The 19,738-nt window shown below is 35.7% G+C and overlaps 1 protein-coding gene across 4 annotated transcripts in view; it reads left to right on the top strand.

Annotated features, from left to right (window-relative positions):
• The window catches only part of NCOA1 (nuclear receptor coactivator 1), a 251,961-nt gene that overhangs the window by 108,916 nt on the left and 123,307 nt on the right, over positions 1 to 19,738 (top strand). The window lies entirely within an intron of this gene.

Genomic DNA, 19,738 nt, shown 5'->3' with positions numbered 1-19,738 from the left:
ACTTACCAATGGGATGTGTGCACCTGAGAGTAATGCATAACTTCTCAAACCTTGGAATCAGATCAGGCATTGCTACTGTCATCTCTTTCCAAGTTGATTTTCACTTGGTGCTTGCTCTTTACCACAGCAACTACCATAAACTCTGATTCACAAGGACAGGATGTCATTGAAAGGAATGTTGAAATATTGAAACTGTGGAATAGTGTATTTGGTGCCTGACAGATGTTGTGTAGCATAGTTTGGGAACTGCAGAATTTGTTGGTTCCTGAGTTGTGGAGAGTGAACAGTTAGAATATGGACAGCAAGGGACACCGCATTTTTAAAAATCTATTTGATATTTACATTTTACAAAGTAACTAAGTTGGAATAAGAAAGGATATCAGCTATATCTTTAATAAAATTTGCTGTATTTTTTTATGATGGGTTTTGAGTTGTGAGGGATACTTGTATTTTATATACAATTTTGTACCTGTGTTCTAAAGTGAAGTTGTCTTACTTCTTTTCCTTTCTTACATTATTTGGTTTTGCTGTTAAGGTTATACGGGCCCCATAGAATGAGGGGGAATTCTTTCTGAAAGAATTCATATAAAATTGAAATTGTCTGTTCTTTGAGTAGGGTAAAACTCAATTGTTTTCTTTGTTAGAAGACTTTTTAAAAAAATTATTGTTGAATTTGCTTTTCTTTCATTTTTGTTTATATATTCTTATTTTCTATATTACCGTACAATAAATCTTTAAGGCTGGGCAGTCATACCAAGAACACAAAACAAAGCCAATGTTTGGAGTTAATTCTTAAGTAGGTTGATCACTCATTCCCCAGATCTTGTACTTTGAAACAAAACTAACTCATGGTTTTAGAGAATATTTTAAACTATTGATTTAATTTCCTTACTGACTATGGGATTATTCAGTCTTTCTTTATCTCCCTGGGTTAGCCTTTTTTTAAAAAATGAAGAAACTTTTTGGGGAATAATTGTAGATTTACACCAAAGTTGCAAAAATAGTATATTGAGTTCCTATATGCCCCTCACCCAGGTCCCCCATTATTAACACTTTATGTTACCACGGTACATTTATCAAAATTAAGAAATGGACTTTGACTCACTAAACTTCAGACTTTATTTATATTTCAAAAGTTTTTTTCATTTATATCCTCTTTCTGTCCAGGGTTGACCCAAAGTATTACATTGTATTTAATTGTCATGTCTCCCCAGTCTCCTCTGGTCTATGAGATTTTCTGTTTTTCCTCATTTTTGTGACCCTGACAGTCTAAAGGTATATTGGCCAGATACTCTGTAGAATGTCTCCCTATCTGGGTTTGTCTGATTTTTTTTGTTTGTTTGTTTTTTACGATTAGACTAGAGTTATAGGAAGAATACCACAGAGGGGAAGTGCCCTTCTCATCACATTATTTCAGGGGCTACATAATATCTACTGTATCACCAATGGTTTTAAATTAACCTTCATCACTGGGTAGAGTGGCAATTGCTGTGTTTCTCCACTGTGAAGCCATTATTTTTCCTTTTCCCTACTTAATTGTTTGTAAGAAGTTATTAAATCACTAGCCCACACTCAAGGGTGAGGGCATGGGAATTAATTTTTACCTCCATATTATTTGGAATTCTTCTGTAAGAAAGATTTGTCTCTTCTCCTGTATTTTTAAAAATTTATTCAACCATGTTTCTATCAGTATATCCTTGGTTAGTTTTAGTGGGTTACATAATTTTTAATTGAATTACCTATTTCATTAAGTTTTCAAGTCTATTAGTCAAAGTTTTTTATAAAAAAAAAAGATTTTTAAAATTTTTGCTATATCTATTAAGTTCTCCCTTTCATCTACATCATTTTCTTTCTTGATTTCATTGGAGATATTGTATTAGTCATTTCAAAGAACTAGGCTGGCCATGGTAAAGTGTGCCTGTAGTCTCAGCTACTTTGAAGGCCTGAGAGAAGAGGATTGCTTGAGGCCAAGAGTTGGAGATTGTAGTGCACTATGATTGCACCTGTGAATAGCTACTATACTCTAGCTATGGGCAACATAGCAAGACCACATCTCTAAAAAAAATAAAAACCCAACTTTTGTTTTGATCATTCTCTTTATTGTGTGTTTGTTTTCTATTTCATTAATTTATACTTTTATATGTATCTTGCCTTTTATCTTTTTTTGAGAAATCTCTTCTTAGCTGCTTGAGTTGAGGAATCTCTCCTCAACGGCTTACTGTGTAGCTGCGAGAAAGTAATTTGTCTTTTCTGAGCTCTGATTCTTTCATTGATAAAGGAGGATAATTATTTTTATTTTCTAGGGTTTTTTAAGAAATAAAATTAAATAGAACCTGTAATATATAGCTTGGCATACAATAGATGGTCAGTATCAGGACTTGGGGTATCCTCTAAGGAAGTTATGTCGGCTTCCACACAGGAGATTGTAGTCAGCCTTAGTCTCAGATGGCATTAGTGGAGCAGTTGATGGGTGCTGGCTGATGGTGCTGATAGGGGCCAATATTATCTCTGTTGAGAATCTACTTAATATCGAGCACTGTCCTAGGCTCTGGAGATAAATCCATGTGTAAGACATAGTCTTCCTGCTTTCAAGGGGTTTATAATCCACTTATCTATATATCCAGAAAGATACATAGACAATTACTTTGCTGGATGCTATAGTGGAGTAAGCTTCGGGTGCTATGAGGGCACATAGAAGGGTTACTCAGCCAAACCGCTGCAGATGAGAAAGGGCTTTCCAGAGGGAGGAGGATGAGAATGTGAGGGATTAGAGTAGGAAGTCCAGAGAGGCGGCAAAGTGAAGGTTGGTAGAAATTTGTCACTACTACGAAGGTGTTCCATTCATTCCACATTAATGAAAATATCTGGGATCCTAGGAAAGGATGCTTTTATCAGGTTAATGTTGGAATATTAAGAGCCTACTTTTAGGTTTAGGCTTACTAAAGCAGACAATTTTTAAAAGTGAAATAAAAATGGTACTATTTATATGTAATATTGAATTTTCTATCAAATAGCACTTTTGGAGTAAATGTGCTTGTTATTTGGTACTGTTGTCACGTTAGGTTATATGTCAGGGGAAGAGAGAAGGAGAGGAAGAAAGGAACAATAATAATAATCTTCAGAGGATGGAAATGATGATCTGTGCATGGGGATGAACATCGCTTTGTGCTGTGTCTGCTGTTTGATATTTCCCTTGCTCTCACCATCCTTCACATGTGATGAAAAATTATCTGTTGAGTGGTTCTTCCACAGTATGTAGTTTTAATGTGATAGAGTTTGTTGCTTTTGTATGGATGTGATATTCATCACCAGATTGTGTCTACAGGAGTTGAGACTTCTTTCCATCTTTCTCTAGTGCCCCATCCCAATAAAATAACATATTAAAATGCAAGGGAAAGGCCACTCCTTTTGGCAAAACTGGAATAAGAAAAAGAGGGAATGAATAAAGAATTTCTTGGAAGGGGAGGCCTGTGGGTGTAGGGGAAAGAAACAGATATTTAAATAGGCAGTTGCAATGGATAAAATGATATTAGGGATTATGGGAATAATGAATGAAGTTGGTCTTTAAAAATACTCCCAAAGCAAGCAGTAGCTCTGCATATTCTGGCAGCAGATAAATGTGACTTGATGTAAGAGTGTACTTTTGATCTCTTAGAACTCAACCTGTGTATATCCATATGAGCCCCACCCATAAGTACTGTGGTTTTTTATGTGAGCAGTTCCTGACTAGAACTGGGGAAAGTGGAGCAGTTGGTGTGGGTATTTGGAAACATTGGAAAACAGTTCTTGGGGGACTAAATCTCTTAATCTCTGAGAGTTCAGTAGAGGACAGAAAAAGGATGGGAAAAAATGAAATCAGGTTTGTAAAAAAATCGATTCTGGAGCCAGGCCCAGTGACTCATGCCTATAATCCTAGCACTCTGGGAAGCCAAGACGGGAGGATTGCTCGAGCTCAGGAGTTCGAGACCAACCTGAGCAAGAGTGAGACCCCATCTCTACTAAAAATAGAAAAATTAGTTGGGCGTGGAGGCACACGCCTGTAGTCCCAACTACTCAGGAGGCTGAGGCAAGAGGATCCCTTGAGCCCAGGGGTTTGAGGGTGTAGTGAGCTATGATGACGCAACTGCACTCTACCCAGGGCAACAGAGCGAGACTCTGTCTCAAAAAAAAAAAAAAAAAAAAAAAAAAGAATCCTAAAAAGGATACTTAGGAAAGTCTGTAAAATGAGGTTGAAATTGTGAACATAGACATGTTCACTGTGATGACAAATCTTAGTATACTAGCACTAGCTAAAACCTTGAGGGGAGAGCAACAGTTTTAGACACTTCCCACTCCCACAAAAGGAAACTTTGTAATGTCCCACAGACTTATCATTGAATACTTGCTGTTTGGATCTTTACGGTATGAAGTTGGGGAGGATGGTAGAAACACTGAACGTAAAAGTAGGTAGCTTGAGCGATTGTGATGGTGTTGGGGTATGCTGAATTCCAGGTGCCTTTGGGAGAAGTAGTTTTGCCTCATTGGGGTTTAAATTTTAGCAAGGACTGTTTACTACCTTTGGGCACTTTTCTAAGAGTTTGTTGTGACTCTTTAGGCAAGTCCAAAAATACTTCTTGAAATTAGACATCATGATCCCTCCACCTCAGCTTCCCTGCTAGCTTTCCTTTTACCTTTATCTATTTTCTCTCTTTTTTACTTGTTCTATCAGCTTTAATGGCCCCTCAACTTAAATATTGCATGTTTCCATAGTAATCCATTCTCCTCTCTTTCTTGATGCTTTCTCTTGGTCATCTTATGCACTCCACTATTATCAATATGTTAGTGACTCCAGAAACCTTTGTATCCCACTTTTTTGAAAATCAGCTGGACCTACCTACTTGGATGTTCTGTTGCTACCTCATGATTAGTGTGTACATAACTGAATTCATTAGCCTGTCCCTCAGACATTGTTATCTCCTGTCAGCCCAGGGTTGGCTAAATGGCATTAATGAGTCCTCCATGCCAAGAACCTTGGTGTTTGTAGTTTATTCAGAGAATATAAGCAAAGTTTTAGCCAGAAGATGCCTCATCATTATACCTGTATTGTTTTTTAATTTTTTTGTGTTGTCATTGTATGTTTTTTTAATTTTTTTATTGATACATAATAATTGTACATATTCATGGATTACATGTTACATCTTGAAACAAGCACACAGCATACAATGATCAAATCAGGGTAACTGGGACAAGGTTCACCTGAAACATTCATCATTGCTTTATGTTGGGAGCATTTGAAAACTTCTAGCTATTCTGAAATACAGTAAACTATCGTCAACTGTAGTTGCCCCATTGTACCACTGAACATCAAAGCTGCTTCTTTCTATTAAACAGAATTACCCCTTCACCAACAACTCTTCATTACCCCTTCCCACCACCCTGTATCGGCTCTGTAGCGCAATGGATAGCGCATTGGACTTCTAATTTTTAATTTTTTTAATTTTATTTTATTTTGAGACAGAGTCTCACTCTGTTGCCCAGGCTAGAGTGCCATGGTGTCAGCCTCGCTCACAGCAACCTCAAACTGCTGGGCTCAAGCGATCCTCCTGCCTCAACCTCCTGAGTAGCTGGGACTACTGGCACAGGCCACCATGCCTGGCTAATTTTTTCTATTTTCAGTAGAGATGGGGTCTCGCTTTTGCTCAGGCTTGTCTTGAATTCTTGAGCTCAAGCAGTCCTCCAACCTTAGCCTCCCAGAGTGCTAGGATTACAGGCATGAGCCACTGTGCCTGGCCTATATTGTTTTTTTAATAGCAAAAACATTCGGAACCAGTCTAAAGTCCTGTATTGCATTCCTTAAAAACTTATATGCACACAGAGAAAAATATTTTATAGGTAATAAAAACTATGCCAAATAATATTTAATGAAATGAGACGTCACATCTATAAATTTAGAAAAAAAGGATGCTCTTAAACATTGTAGGTACTGTGATTCCATAATCATTAAAACAAAGCTATGTATGTATCAATATTTATAGAAAAATTTATATGCAGATATTCTCTTTAATTCTAGATAGTACAGTTATGGGTGATTTTAATTTTATGCTTTTTATTTACATATATTTTATAAAGTTGCACAGCAAACATGCAGACAGTTTGGCCTCTCTTTTTCACTCCCAACTCTTGTTGAATTAGTCTAATGTCTCATTCTCTCCAACTGTTGCTGCTTAGTCCAACTGCTCATTATATCTGGATGAGACTATCATAGCAACCTTCTTGCCTCTATCACTCAGCTGCCAAAGCTACCTTCCTAAAAATCCTAGCTGAAGAGGTTCTTCACTGGCTTCATTTTTCCATTTAAGTAGGTATGTATTAAATCTCTAGAACCATCAAGAGTGGAGTAAATTTTGAGTGTTTTTTCTTGTTGCTAGTTTACCATCTGATCTGAAGCCCTTCAGCCAACTGGAATTTAGCCAACTCAAGATTTAATTTAATATGTTCTCCTAACCCTAACCAAGTCACTTTTGACCAGTGCATGGATAGTTATGCCATATTTGGGATGGGGGGAGAGGAAGGAAGGATGAGAGGGAAAGAAAATACAACTTGAACTCAGGCCTTTGCAAATCTGTGTTCTTCCTTTCCCTTCTGCCTATACAACCTGCTGCACTTTGCCCTTGATGGGTGTGTTTTTTCCGTCCTCTATTCAATAGACAATTTATTGGTTTTCTTGAGTATTTAGTCAGTAAGAACAAATAGCCAAATAATGAAAAGCCATCAGTTTTAGTGCCAGTTATTATATCAGCAAATCCCATTAGGAGTATTTATTGAAGCATGTCATGCTAATAGTCCTAGAGTGTAATTATACTTGCAGATTTTTCTTGCTTTCAGGGAGTTTATAATACGTTCCAGATGGTTAAATAGGAAAGAATAGACATTTTATACTGCCTTTTCATTTATGATTAGGAATTTGATGTTACTTACTACTTATATTACCATTATTACTTTTGTTAGATTTTAACATGTGAGAAATTTAAACAAAATTTGTGATTTTTTAAACTTTTCTACTATGGTCAATAATTAACAAGACCTTTCATAGATTCTTTCCCCTGTTAATTGTTTAATTGCTTCAATTTAGGCATCATTAAAATGAGATAATTGTGTCTTAAGTAGTAATTCTTTTATGAATGTAGTCTTTATTCTTGGAAAGTATTCACTTGGGTTTGTCTTAGACTTAAAATTAAGGTGAACCTTCTTGACATGGCTTACATGAAACTGAAAAAGAATAATTTTCCAAACTGTTGAAGGTTCTTTGACCGTTTTCCATAAACTGAGACAGCCTTTGTCTCAAAATTAGTAGGACACATACCAGTAGTAGTAGTGATATATTTTCATTGATTCATACATACTCTCTTGAGTACCCTTATCTGACTAACCAACTACTTTCATATGAAAGGCAACTTACCAGAGATTGGGCAGAGAGCTTGTAAACTCAGCATAGAACAAAGTTAATGGATCAAAAGGGTCCAGACCTGGAACTCTTAGTTTCATTATGACCTTGAGTTAACCAATGAACTAACTGGTTAGTTAACTTGAAGAAATATGTTGTTTTTCAGTACAAGATTGCATACTCTAATTCAATTTAACCACCTATATATTTTCATAGTGTAATTGTTTGGTGGTGGGGGAGGCAAATAGGTACTGATCATGAGACTGCCGTTCTCTGTCCTTGAAGTTCTCTTTAAGACTTCTGCCATATAAGAAAACAAGCAGAAAACAAGCAGAAAACAAAAAATATAATTCTAAAATTATATTTTTGGTGATAAATAAGGAAGACTATTCCTAAAGGTTTTTGGGGATGAGGGGGGTAGTTTATATTATATATATATATATATATATATATATGATCCAGCAAGAGTTACTTCCTGTGAATCGCCTTTAAGTATCTTTGTTCATTCTCAGACTTTCGTGTTCCTCTTTAAACTGCTACATCCTACCTCTTCCTGACCTTCTTTCTCTAAAACAACCTGCCCTCTCAGCATCTCTAGAGTCCTCAGCGCTTCTTCCTTATACCTGCTCTACAAAATTCTTTCCAGTTTTTCCAGGTAAAATTCTTACCTTTTCTATAAAATTTTTTAAATTCCTTCTCAGAAAGAGCAAAATTACCCCAAACTAAGACTAAGAAAAGCATGCGTTTGGGGAGATTCAGTTCATTTTGCTATAATAAACTCTAGTAATTTGGGATTTGTATTTTTATGGCTATTGCCAAATTTATATAATTTGTTTTGTTTAGCTTGTACCACAAATATCAAGTTCAAGTTACTATTAACTACACAATATTATGAGTTTATCTGGGAATATGGAAAATAATATGGGCAAATTTAATTCTTATTTTTGTTGTGTTTTTAAAGTATCTTATATACTCACTTGCTTCACATATATAAAAATATGATTTTATATGAAAGATGTTAAGATGGGATGAATTTTTTAAAGAATTCACACTAGGATTTTGTTGAATAAAATATTTTGACTTTACATATAAAGAATGCAATTTAGAAAAATTCAGGATATGCAGGACCTTTCTACACATATTTATGTAAGAGTTCCATGTATGTGATGGAATTTAGGCTAATTAGGGAAAATATCTCTCTGTGGTTAGTGGTAAGAAATGATAAAAGGATATTAGAAAAGAAATACTACTGTGGATTCATGATATCATCTTTATTCTTGCTAACTAAGCTAGAAATTTTTCTTTACCCCTTCTTTGGAGTATATCTAGCCTCTGTATCTTTCATCTATCCTGCTTTCATCATGAGATGGGAAGAGTTGTTACTGTGATTCCCACAATCTTGTGGGGGGTGGGGGCAGGGGGAGTTCCCTTATGCACTTGGCCCGTTTCCTGGAATGTGGCATTTGAAACACCTGGTCTTCTTGAAACATCTAGAAAATTGTAATAATGGCACTTCAGTTCTCATCTTTCCTGAGGGTTCCTTTGTCCCCTTAATATATATCTGGTCTACTTAAAAATCTCTTGATTTTATTATTTTTCCCTTTAAACACTTTAACCGTGGAACTCTAGAGTTTAATTGAAATAGATATTGTCTAGAGATTCATATTTCATTTTTTGTGTATGTGTGTGTGCAGGCAGCTCTCTAAGCAGAGCTCATGAATTTGCATTCCCTATAGGTCCAATTTGTTACTAATCTCTGTATTCCTGTATCCTGGGAGGCTGTGTTAGGAATTAGTACACACCTTTGTCTCCTTTCCCCAAACCCAATGTTTGACCTTACATTGTTAGCTGACTGTCAAGTTGTGTTCACAAGGTGACACCTCTAGTTCCCTATGTGTTTTGACATGTTAACTGTGTGAGAGGAAAATGCTCAACCACTTCTGGGAAATCAGGCTGCATCAACTTACATCAAGCAAAATAGATGAAGAACATAGGAGCGGGAGAACCACACAGCAGTTTGACCTTTTAATGCACAGTGACCCCTACCTGCTAGATACATAGCCAGTCAGTATACAGGAATTTGACCTAAATAAGAATTAATTTTCTTCCCTTCTGGGAAAGAGCAATGGTAGCCACAGTGGAAAACTCCCCTACCGCTGTTTCTCAACCTCAGCACCATTGACATTTTGGATCAGATATTCTTTGTTATGGGGGCTATCCTGTTTATTGTAGGATGTTCAGCAGCATCTCTGTCCTCTACCCAGTAGACATTAGTAGCCTTCTCCACCCTGAGTTGTGACAACCAAAAATGTCTCCACACATTACATGTTTCCTGGGAGGTAATACAACTCCCAGTTAATAACTACTGCCCTACACTTGTGGTTGTATCTTTGCACTTTTGATTATCGAATGAAGACAAGTTCTTGATAGGTGGGTTGTACATTTTAATTATTTTGGTAACTCCAGAAAGGCTATACCAATTTACATTCCTAACAACAAAGTAGGACATTCCCTAGACCCTTACCAATGCTGAATTTTGCCAGACTGTTTAATCTTTTGCCACTCTGATAGATGAGAAATTACCTTTTAATTTAATTCAAACAGTTATTAATTAGGTTGGATATGTTTTAATTTTTTATTGTCTATTTTCACATCATCTTTGGTGCATTGCTTGTTTCCTTTGCCCATTTTTCTGGGGATGTTAATTTGGTCATTTGTGGGATAATAGGATTGTTTGTCATTGTTAAGAATTTTTCATTTTTACATGGTCAAAATTACACTTTTTCTTTATGGTTTCTGGCTTTTGTATCTAGCTTTATGCCCTGATCTTTCTTAGTAGACTGAATTTTTTGAGATGTGATATATAAGACACTCAATAGATTTTTAAATGAAATTGAATGTAGAAGAACGTTGGTACTTCTCCAAGGAAAGAGAGAATGTGCATATGTGTACATGTGCACATAAGTATATATGTTCATGTGTGTGTACGTGGGCACAGAAGAGCAGAGGGCTAAAGACTGAGCTGTATGTCCACATTTACCAGGCATTGGAAGGATATTGAGAAACCAAGGACAATCAGTATAGTTTCTTAGAATGTATCTGAAAGCTCAAAAAGAAAACTGACTTTAGATTGGTGGAAGGTTCACCTCAAATCTCCCTAACCAAATTCTGTAGGGTTGAACAAGTGATGAGTATTAAAGGACTAAAAGGAGTTAGAGGTTAGAGGTGAAAACTCAGAAAAGTGGTATAGTAAGGGTATGAGCATGGGAGGTTAAACTTCATAACAGAGTCTTAAGTAATGTGGGATTTAGGAGATCTAGGTGTAGACTGGTAAGAGAGCCCAGCTTGTATGGATTAACTTTTAAACTTTTTTACTTTCCCATTTTTATCAGGGGATTTATTGATACCTTCTTCAGTGTTCCTGGACTTGTTTTTTTTTTTTTTTTTTCTGGGCTCCAGATCTCTGTCTTTGTCTTAGAAAGGATCTTTGCCTTTTTCCTTCAGATCAAAGAGATAATAAGAAATATTTATCTAGGGCAAAAATTCTCATCGTATGTTCTGCAGACCCCTGGAGTGGGGGCTGTATTAGCCTGCTCAGGCTGCCATAACAGAACACCACAGACTGGGTGGCTTAAACAACAGAAATTTATTTTCTTACAGTTCTGGAAGCTAAAAGTTCAAGATCAAAGTGCCATCAGGGTTGGTTTCTGGTGAGGCCTCTCTTCCTGGCTTGTAGTTGGCTGCCTTCTTCCTGTGTCTTCACATTGCCTTTCCTCTGTGCATGCGTACTGCTGGTATCTCTTCCTCTTATATGGACACCAGTCTTGTTGGGTTAGGACCCTACCCTTATAACTTCATTTAACCTTAATTACCTCCTTAAGGGCCCCATCTCCAGTTACATTGGGAGTTAGAACTTCCACATATGAAGTTTGGGGGGTAAGGGACCAAATTCAATCCAAAACAGGGTTCCCAAGACCCTTTTGTGGGGTCCACAAAATCAGAATTGTTTTATTAATATGTAAGATGTTATTTGCCTTTTATAATATGTAGACATTTGTGTTTATAGTGCAAAAGTAATGGAAGGTAAAACTGATGCCTTCTCACAAATCGAGGCTGTGGTACACAACTGTATTCTGGTTGTTCTTGTCTTTAGTGCTATATAAAGAAAAAAAATGGACTATTAAATATTCTACAGATTTCTCAGTTTTAATTTATAACATAACATATATTGGTAACCCATGTAAATTAACCTCTTTGGGTCCTCAATAATTTTTAAAAGTATAAATGGATCCTTAAACCAAAAAAAATTTAAGGACTGCTGATCTAAGGGAAAGAAGGGGTAGCTAGCTGATTAAGTAAATTTTTATATTTCTTATTCTCACCTCATAAAGCAGGTAGTTCTTTTATAATCAGAGAAAATAAACCTTTAATTTTAGAAAGTAGACAGGTCAAGTTTCTGTATTTCTCTTCAATAAAAAATAAAAGTTTCAGGCCAGGCGTGGTGGCTCACACCTGTAATCCTAGCACTCTGGGAGGCTGAGAGGGGAAGATCGCTTGAGGTCAGGAGTTCGAGACCAGCCTGAGCAAGAGTGAGACCCCTGGCTCTACTAAAAATAGAAAGAAATGATCTGGACAGCTAAAAATATATATAGAAAAAAAAATTAGCCTGCCATAGTGGCACATGCCTGTCGGGAGGCTGAGGCAGGAGGATCGCTTAAGCCCAGGAGTCTGAGGTTGCTGTGAGCTAGGCTGATGCCACGGCACTCTAGCCCAGGCAACAGAGCAAGACACTGTCTCAAAAAAAAAAAAAAAAAAGTTTCAAATTTATGCATATTCAATTCCCAATTGATTGTATGCCTCTTTCTCCGCCCCTTTGGTCTTTACTTCAGGTGAGAGAAGGCAGGGGTAGTTTCCTTAGCTCTCACCCCTGTATTTGTTCAAATGCTAATAGGTATTTTGTTGATTAATCGTTGGTACAATTCTTTTTTTAGGGAAGTTACTGCTAAATGAGGAAGCAACAACACATAAAAATTATTTAGTGCTCTACAAATCAATATAGAAGGTTTTTAATAGAATATTTTCCAGGAAGTAAAAGTGAAATTTCTTGGAAGGAGATTTTTGAGCTGACTCTTGAAGTGGATGCATGAATTGACAGAGAGAAAAGGAGGAGGAGGATGAGCATGTATAGAGCAGGGATTGGCAAACTTTTACTGTGAAGGAGCAGGTAGTAAATATTATAGGCATTGCCGATCATGCAGCGTCTACTCAACTCAGCTGGTATAGTGTGAAAGCAGCCATAAACAATAAGTAAAGAAATGAGCATGACTGTATTCCAATAAAACTTTGTTTATGGGCTGCTATTATGTTACTGAATTTCATATACTTTTCTTGTGTCATGAAATACTATTCTTCTTTTGGTTATTTCCAACTGTACAAAAATGTAAAAACCATTCTTAGCTCACAGCCCATACAAAAACAGGCAGTGAACCCTATTTAAGCTGGGAACCATAGTTGTCTGACCTCTGATATAGAAGATTAGGGAGCTGGTAGTGGGAGATGAGTATCATTTGTGGCTGAAGGCTGGAAGATGCCTGTCATGTTGATTTCAGACAAGGTTGGAAGAAAAGGGAGTCTATATTAATTCTGACTGGGGATTTATAAATTTTGTTAATCTTTTCAAGGATCTAATTCATGCTTTGTTAATTTTCTCTATTGTTTTATTCTTTTCATTGATTTCTGCTTTTAGATCATTTTTTTTCCCTTTACTTCCTTTAGGTTCACTTTGCTCTTTTTTCCCTAGCTTCTTAAGATAGAACCTTAGAAAATCTATTTTACCCTAAAATAAGCATTTAAAGCTATAAAATCCTCTCCTCTCTGAACACAGCTTTTCATATGTATTTTATTTATATCTTTTCATTATATTCCATTTGAAATATTTTCAATTTTTTAATTTTTTTCCTCCATGCACTGTTTAGAAGTGTTAGTCTTAAGCATTTGAAGTTTTGAGGTTTTTCCAAATGTCTTAGTGTTATTGATTTTTAATTTATTTCAGTTGTATTCAGACAACACATTCTGATTGGTTTGATCCTTTTATACATTTATTTTGACTTACCAGCATATAGTCTCAATTAGTGAAAATACCACATGGACTTGAAAAGAATATGTATTCTGCAGTTGTTGGGTTGTAGTGTTCTAAAACTGTTGATTATGTCAAGGTGGTTGATAGTGTTGTGCAGATCTTCCAAGTCTTTATTGATTTTTTTCAGACGGGTCTGGTTCTTTTATCAAGTGCTGAGAGATGGGCATTATTACCTCCAACTCTAATAGTTTATATGTTTTTCTCTAATTTGGTCACTTTTTCTTCGTATATTTTTAAACTCTGTCATTGCAGGCTGTGATAATGGGAGACCTTGAATGCTAGGTAGCAGAAGTATGTATTCTTTATGGAAAGCTATGGGAAATCACTGTTGAGTGGTGACAGGGGGCATGAAATTGTGAACATGGGATGTGGGGAACTGTTCAGCAGGATGTACTGGATAGACAGACCAGGGACAGGTGTCAGACATGCTGCTGAAGGGCTTCAGACTTGGACTGCTAACAGTATGGAGTATAATGATAATTTCAAAAAAGTAACAAGATGCTGGTCTGATAGACATTGGAGAGAAAGAATTAGCAAGAGACGTTAATGGATCAAATATAGAAAAAGCAAAGGGGAGAGCTCACTTAAGCAGTTCTAAAAACCAACAGAACTGGAAAAATGGTAGTACGGTTGCCCACGATAGCAATGTATTTAGTAGTGACTCTGAGTGATAGGGATGAGAATTTTCTTTTTGGCCCACTGAATTTTGAGTGTTGTCTGCATATCCAAATATAGGCATCATATAGGTAATAATGAGAATTTCACTACTGATGAAAGAGAATAAGAGTTTCTGTTGAGTTTTTATTACATGCATACTATGAAATCATTGATTTCTGAAATAATTTCGGGATTAGATTTTATTTTATATGTGGTCTCAGCTCAGATGTTACCTTCACATATAAACTCTCCTAAATTACTCAATCTAAAGTAACTATCTTAGTCATTCTCTACCTTAAATTATCCAATTTTCTTTTCCTCCGACTAGAATGTAAGCTAAAGGAGAGTGGATCCTTCATCTCTCTTGTTCACTACTATATCCCCAGCATTGGGTACAATGTCTACCGCATATTGGGCTCTTAAATATTTGAGTATTGAATGACTCTGCCTGTGACCAAAAAAATAATATATACTGAGTAAAAGAAATGAAAAGAAAGTGTTTTATAATCTGATTTTAAAATACCTCACTAATGTTTAGCATCTATTTTTTTAAGTTATAAGGCTAGATCTCTGTTTATCATTCCTTACCTCCCCCTACCCCCATACTACACATGTCACCATATGGAAAATGATGGCTAAGTGTGACCATAAATTAGCACATCTTTTATATGATCATAACTTTGCTTTCCAAAAAAATGGAATTACTCATTAAAACCTCTTAAGCACATATGCTGGTTGTTCACTACTCTATTTTAAAAGGTAATATGTAATTTAGAAATATAATAAAAAGATAAAAATAATGTTACAGTTAACTTTAGTATCTATTCTTTGCAAACTTTAAGAGGGACAAAGAGGTAGACTGTCTTTGTCAGTTAATAGTATGGTGAAGTAGATATAACCTGCATAGAAAAAAGTACTAATACAAACACACATCTGATAAAGTATATGCCAGTTTTAACTGTTACCTAAAGTGATTTAATCTTTGCTTTGTTTTAGGCTTCAGTAGAATGCCATCTTCTAACACACATAAAACCTGTACTAGAAATTAAAATCCTATCTGAGCATCCTGCAATAGTGTTTTAGAGACTTAGAACAGCTTGGTTTTGATAGTCCTTAATAGCTGCTTTCCAATTTAGTAGAGTTACTCTTTAGGAAAGAACTAAACACTTGCAGTTTAGGTGTTATGTTTAGTTTTTAGCTCTTCAATTGTGGACTTTGTGTAACACCCTGGTGTTTTCTCTTACCGTGTGGCAAAAACAAAGTAAGAAATTATATTGCAGAATGATGCTACAGAAATGATGTTTCTCCAAGCAATAGAAACTAATCTAGCAGTTTTACTAATTTGTTTCAGTTTTCCTTCCTTCTTCTGTTCTCACCCCCAAACCTGTGCCTAATTCCTTATATTAATAATCTATTATATCACCCCCATACCATCAATATTGCTTTTTGCTTTGTGTAGAAAGATTTATAATGTTTAATGATCCTTAACCTCTTTGAGCTTTTAACCATAGTAGCATTGTTGAATTAGAGCAGGTTCATTAATTCCACAAATTAATTTTTTTTTTTTTTTTTTTTTTTTGGAGACAGGGTCTTGCTCTGTCACCCAGTCTAGAGCGCAGTGGTGTGATCACAGCTCAGTGCAACCTCCAACTCCTGGGCTTAAGTGATCTTCTCGCCTCAGCCTCTTGAGTGAGTAGCTAGGACTGCAGGCGTGCACCACCATGGCCAGCTAACTTTTTATTTTTTGTACAGATGTGGTCCCACATGTTGCCCAGACTCATCTTGAACTCCTGGCCTCACGCAATCCTCCTGTCTTGACCTCACAAAGTGCCAGGATTACAGCCACAAGCCACTGTGACTGGCCCTAATTTTTTCAAATGTTGTGTACCTACTCTGTGCCAGATTAAAAATATCTACCTGGAGCTTAGAGTTTAGGGAGGGATATAGGTGATAAACACATAATCATAGAACAAATATATAAATAAAAATTGTGAAAAAAGCTGTGAAGAAAAAGTAGAAAGTGCTATGAAAGTATAATGGAAGGCTGATTTAGATTATTGGGATAAGAGAAGTAGAATTTTAGGTAAAACTTGAACAATGAATAGGAATTGGATAGGTGAAGAAGAGATGAGGGATTATTCATAGCAGAGAATATATTTTTGGGAATGCCTTGGATTAAGGAAAAAAGATTGGGGTATAGAAGGAATTAAAGAAAGACCAGTGTGGCTAAAACATAGTGTGCTTTGGGGAGAGCGGCTGTGCTGTGAGTTTTAGGTTTTATCATAAGTAAGAGAAAACCCCACAGAAGGGGTGTAAACAAGAATAGGATATCAGATTTGTATGCGTGTAGATTGATGATTTAACAAAAATAGATTAGATGGGGCTTGGTGATTGAGTATAGAAGGTATGAGAGTGGAAAAGTTTTCAAGGGCAATATCTAGGTTTTAGGTAGCAGCAATTTGGTGCCTTTTTTTGATAGGAAAGAGTAAATAATAGAAAAGGAGAATGGAGGAGTTTAGTTTGGAACTTAATAAATAGGCAAATGCTACAGGTGTGGAGCTTAGAATAGAGCATAAAAACTGTAGGAGCAATCTTTTGAGAATAATTTGTCTCCAAAATAAGTGTGTTTATACTGCATCTAGAATTAGTAATACTGAAATCCATTATCAGTTTTTATCTTTTTAACATAAATATAATGATTGATATGAATCATTAATATTTTAGATTTAGTAGTTGATACATAGACTGTTAACAATTTATATAAGTTTATAATCTGCCTTTTTAAAAAAGGAGCAAGAAGTAAAAATTGATACAACAAAATACTCTGGATTGACTTCTTACTGTATTTTTTTTTTACTTTGTCTTTAAAACTTAGAATGTAAGCATTAATATCTTCCTGAAAGCAAAAGAAGAATTAAAAAAAAAAAAAAAATATGAAGGTACATAAAATCTCCTGAATATTTCTTACTGAACAGGAAGTTATAATGAATAATTAAAGGAATGTGTGAAACCCAACTCAAGCAAAAACTAAGGGAAAACATGATGGTTGCCATCATTTATTAGAAAGATGGCTGCCAAGTAGAAGAAAGATTAAATTTAGTTGGCTGTGTTCTGTTTATTAATCAATCACTTTCACAGTCTTTACCAGGTGCCACGCACTGTTTTAAGTAACTTAAAAATATTAAATGTTTACTCTCTTAACAATTCTTGACTAGTTACAAGTGTTATCTCACTTTTCATAGATGAGGAAACCAAGGCATGGAAAGATTAAGGTCCAAAAGTTAGTAGTGGAGTTGGACTCTAGAATCCATATGTTTAACTGTAATGCTATACTGCCTGAGTTGTCAGAAGGGAGTTTGCTTGCCTATCGGCAGATTTGGATAGCTGAAGATCAGTTAAATTTATATCATGGTGTGAGGTTTTATTTTATCAATGTACCAAACTTTACCAATCCTTTCTATTATTGGTGAGCATTTGGGTTGTTCCTGTTTTTTGCTCCTATAAACATTGCTAGCATGAACATTCTTCTCTGTATGTCTTACTGTACACATGCAAGAGATTTTTCCTGAGGTACTTGTGGTTCTCTTTATTACTGGTCCACTGGTAGAATTCTTAAGACTTACTAAGGGTGCCCAGATATATTTCCCAGCCAGATTCCCCTTGGAGGTCTTGCTCTGGCCACAGAGCAACAGTTTTCATATCTTTTCAGTACAATAATGTCTTCTAACAGCACCCCATAAATTTACCCAGATTTTTTAGGACTCCTAAGAAATTGTGTGAAGAAATAAGGTGTTTGTTTTTTTTTTTTTTTTTTTTTTTGGAGAGAGACTGCAAGTTTTTCATTTAAAGAAAAGCATTTTTTATTCATAAGAATGATAAAATCAGCCTTTTAAAAATGAATGATTAGAAAGGAAAAATAAGTAAATATTCCTATTCCATTACGAAAAGTAAACTATTTTTAAAGTCTTCATTTTTTTCTAGGTCTCCTCTCCATAGATAGTGTTAATAAGGCAATAAGGCAGGCAACTACATACCATGGAGAAGTCAAATAAATATTTTTAATGTTTCAAAAGTTTATGTTGTTTTAACATTAATGTAGATGGCTTGATTTCAAATTTTACTTAAATCATTTTCATCTTCAATTTGAAGAGCACAACTCTTGTGTCATCATTAATAGGAAAGTTAGTAGCATCATTTTTTCATGAAAATCTTGCAATCTCTCCCCAAGAAAAAACTTATTTTTACACATAACTTTTTAGGCACCTTCCTCTTTCTTAAATTTTCTTTGGGGTAAAATAAATAAGAATATAGAAATTATTATGGAATCATAACTCCATGTTACCAAAATAATTTTGAATTGCCATTACTGTTAATGGTTTACTTATAATGACTCACTGCTGGATGGCAGTATACCCAACCTAAACTAGTAGTCCCAGCATACTTGCACGCTGAGAATTTTGACTAACTTTATTCATTTCTTTCCCCATCTTAAAGTATATCCTAAAGAAGATAAGTCATGTTATAATAAAGATAACCTTGAATCTGCACTAATTTTATTAAAGTAAATAATCTGTAAATTATTTGGTATTTTAATTGTTATTAGTAACAAATTACTTTCATCACACTTCACAGTTAATATACCTGGGTGAGAGAATGCATTGTCCTTAAGAGGTCTGCAAGTTTCTTTGACTGTCTTACAGAGAGAACACAGTTGTTAATGTAAGATGGATTCCCCCAATCCCACCTTCTAAAAGTCACAGTCCATGGAGTCAGCTTGCACGTAGGGGTTTAAATGCTGTTTAAAACGCAGTCAGATGTCCAGGTCTCCTTCTTCGCTCTTTGCCACTATGCTGACGTACTTCTCCCATCCTGACAGAAATTTGACATACATTTTCTGGGTTAAAACAAGGGGTCTCTGGGCCAGTGGGCACCAGGCACATTGAAGATGGAGAGAGATTAAATGAGCACTGGCATTTTGAATGTTGAGAACCCCAGCCCTCTTTGCCATTGTTGGCTCTCAAATTGAAAACTAGGCCCTTAGCATCCAGGCAGGAAATAGGAGGAGTATTCTGTGGTGATCTCACCAACCCAAGGAGTAAAACCTAAAAACAAAAAGAACTGTACATAAATGCTTTACTTTAGTTGTTAAGTTTGTATCTGATAGGGGTATGAGTTAACAATATGAAACTACACGTATACAGCTGTTTGACAAGTGAGTGTTAGAAAATGGGAGCTAGGTTTCTCACATCCATAGTTTTCCCTGACAAAGGGCCTGGACAGACTGCCCTGTAGTGAGGGTCACAGTTAGTAATATATGTTTAGAGCTTTCAATCAACTTTTTATACCCCCAAAATAAATATATCATGCATCTGAGGAAAACATCTAATATGAACAACCAAAACCAAAATAAGCAAATAGATACTAAAAAAAAACTGGAGGAAACAGACCATGCAGCTTTATGTATATGTATGTATGTACACACACATATACACATATACAGTCATATATAGATATGTATG

The sequence above is a fragment of the Eulemur rufifrons genome, chromosome 19, assembly GCF_041146395.1.
Source record: "Eulemur rufifrons isolate Redbay chromosome 19, OSU_ERuf_1, whole genome shotgun sequence".
Classification (NCBI taxonomy): domain Eukaryota; kingdom Metazoa; phylum Chordata; class Mammalia; order Primates; family Lemuridae; genus Eulemur; species Eulemur rufifrons.
This window is presented reverse-complemented; position numbering and strand designations above follow the sequence as displayed.